The following is a 2,330-nucleotide window of genomic DNA, read 5'->3' as shown; positions in this document are numbered from 1 at the left end:
ATTTACCTAATGATAAAGAGGCTATCATTTTTGTCGGAAAACCCGCTATCGCCATTTTTGCAAAAAAGCCCTCCTAATTTATGATAATTAACCCGCAGTCCTGTTTTTACTCAGATAACGTTTCGTTTTTAACAGGAAAACCCCCTATCCAATCCAGATCCAGACCCGCCGCCGCACGGCGCCCTCTCCCCCCGGATCCCATCTCTCCACTGCCCTCCATATCCTGGCATCCTCCACCTACGACCATCCCTAGCGTAATTCACCTTATCGTGTTGTTCCTCGCCCGTCCGCGGTAGTCTGATGGCGGCGCTCCGTGAAGTGGAGGCTGGACGGGGAGAAGACTTGCGGGGGCGGGTAGGGGGAGAAGAGGGACGGGGACAGAGTGGAAGAGGGGCGACATGGATGGAGGCGGAGGAGGAGACCGCGACACTGTGGGAGGCCCTAGTGGCGGTAGAGGGCACCACGACGATGCTGCAAGGCGAGATGGAGGAGGAGCGCCTCACCGCGGCCAGCAGAGGGAAAAGGTTGAGGTCCAGATGGAGCTCCGCCAGTTTTGCCTCTTTGGCGCTCAACGCTGCCGAGATCGACCACCTTCGCGCCCTCGTCGACGACGGTGCGCCACCTCGTGCGCTTCCGCTACAGGCTCCATGCCTACCAGCAGGTGTGCCTCCACCTCAGCATCCCGCTCCCCGACAGCGATGAGGCCGAGTGGCATGGCCATGGGGACGACGAAGGTTTCCTCGAGGGCGAGGGCGAGGACAGGGAGTACTACGACGACGATGGTTAGGATGGCAGCGAGGAGGGCGTGGTGGGCGCGGATCTGCAGCGCCAGATCTGCTACCTCGAGCACGACCACGATGGGGATGTAGTTGGTGAACTATCCCTAGAGGAAGATGATGGCGCCCACCAGTATGTAGATGAGGAATTTCTGGAGTCGAGTGGGCAGGAAACACACGGATTTTGTGATGACGAGATGTTACATGAGGAGATTGCGGAAGAAAGAGCCACCTCTGTAATGATGATGAGTTGCCAGAGTCGCCCATTGCTGGATATGGCCTTGAAGAAGAGGGAAGTGACGCCGACGGTACTAGCAATAGCAACGACATGGTCTACATGATCAACAAGGTGATGGTGCTAGCAGTGGCAATGACATGGTCTACATGATTGCCAGAGTCGCCCATTGCTGGATATGGCCTTGAAGAAGGGGGAAGTGACGCCGATGGTGCTAGCAATAGCAACGACATGGTCTACATGATCAACAAGGTGATGGTGCTAGAAGTGGCAATGACATGGTCTACATGATCATCAAGGTGCATCAAGGTGTGTCAGCTCCTACAACCAGAGTCTTGGATAAGTACGACGATGACAGGAGCCAGGCATTAAGACGCTATACATGAAACTGGAGGTGCTGGAGGCTGACCAAGAATCCATGGGCTAGGCTCTGTTGGGAATGTGCACTGAGAAGGGTCAGCTTATGCTTCTTTGGGAGATGGTGCAACAGCCAGCCAAAGAAGCCACCCGATTGGCACTAGGGTTAGGTTTGTTCCAGTTGTGCACCATTTTCCTAGAAAGCAAGCTGTGGGATTCGTAGATACAAGTGAGGGAAGACAGGAAAACAATAGTTGTCGAGGCATTCTCCAAGGCTTGTGTTGTTTAAGGTATGTTGCTCTTTTATGCGAACATGACACTTATGTTGTCATTGGATGTATGCCTGAGTTGTTACCTTTAAAAATTGTTATTGAGTCCTCAATATTAGGCATTGCTTTAGTCTGATAGGTTCAAGCATTAGAAAATTTATGAAACTGAAGCATTAGTGTTGCGTTAAAAATTTGATGTGGAGAATCTAGGAAGATTCGTTCATCTTACAAGATTCAAATATTAAAAACAATCTACCATTAACCTTGCGCAGGTTCTTCCCTAGAAGTTTGGAATGATGTTGAATGTTGCCCCATAATTTGTTTCTATTAATGTCCTATCCTAGCCTTGGTTCGAGCTGATTTAGCCGGCGACGGGTGTTCTACTCCCGCCAGTCGCCCCTAATCTTCTTCGGCTCCACTAGTAGCCTCCTCAATCTCCAACCTCCTGCTCGCATGTCGTGGTCCTTCTATGCGTGTTCTCTGATTATCACTGTCTATGAGCTCGTATCATGTAGTATAAACTTCTTTCAATGATACAAGTCTCATGGTTTCTGATGTTTAATAAGTCTTTTAGGCCGTACAGTTGTAAGACCTGTAGTTCCAGCTTCGATATTTTACTTACAAGAACTAATTGGATATATAATTGTTGATTTATTCACAAACAATATCTTCTGTTGTTTCCACTTCTTCAAC

The 2,330-nt window shown here is 49.9% G+C and overlaps 1 pseudogene; it reads left to right on the top strand.

Moving 5' to 3' along the window:
• Positions 1-398: 398 nt before the first annotated feature.
• On the top strand, positions 399-1,921 carry LOC123408878 (annotated as a pseudogene).
• Positions 1,922-2,330: the final 409 nt, after the last annotated feature.

This window comes from Hordeum vulgare, chromosome 7H, assembly GCF_904849725.1.
Source record: "Hordeum vulgare subsp. vulgare chromosome 7H, MorexV3_pseudomolecules_assembly, whole genome shotgun sequence".
In the NCBI taxonomy this organism is placed as follows: domain Eukaryota; kingdom Viridiplantae; phylum Streptophyta; class Magnoliopsida; order Poales; family Poaceae; genus Hordeum; species Hordeum vulgare.
Note: the sequence above shows the minus strand (reverse complement) of the source record. Positions and strands in the feature narration are given on the sequence as shown.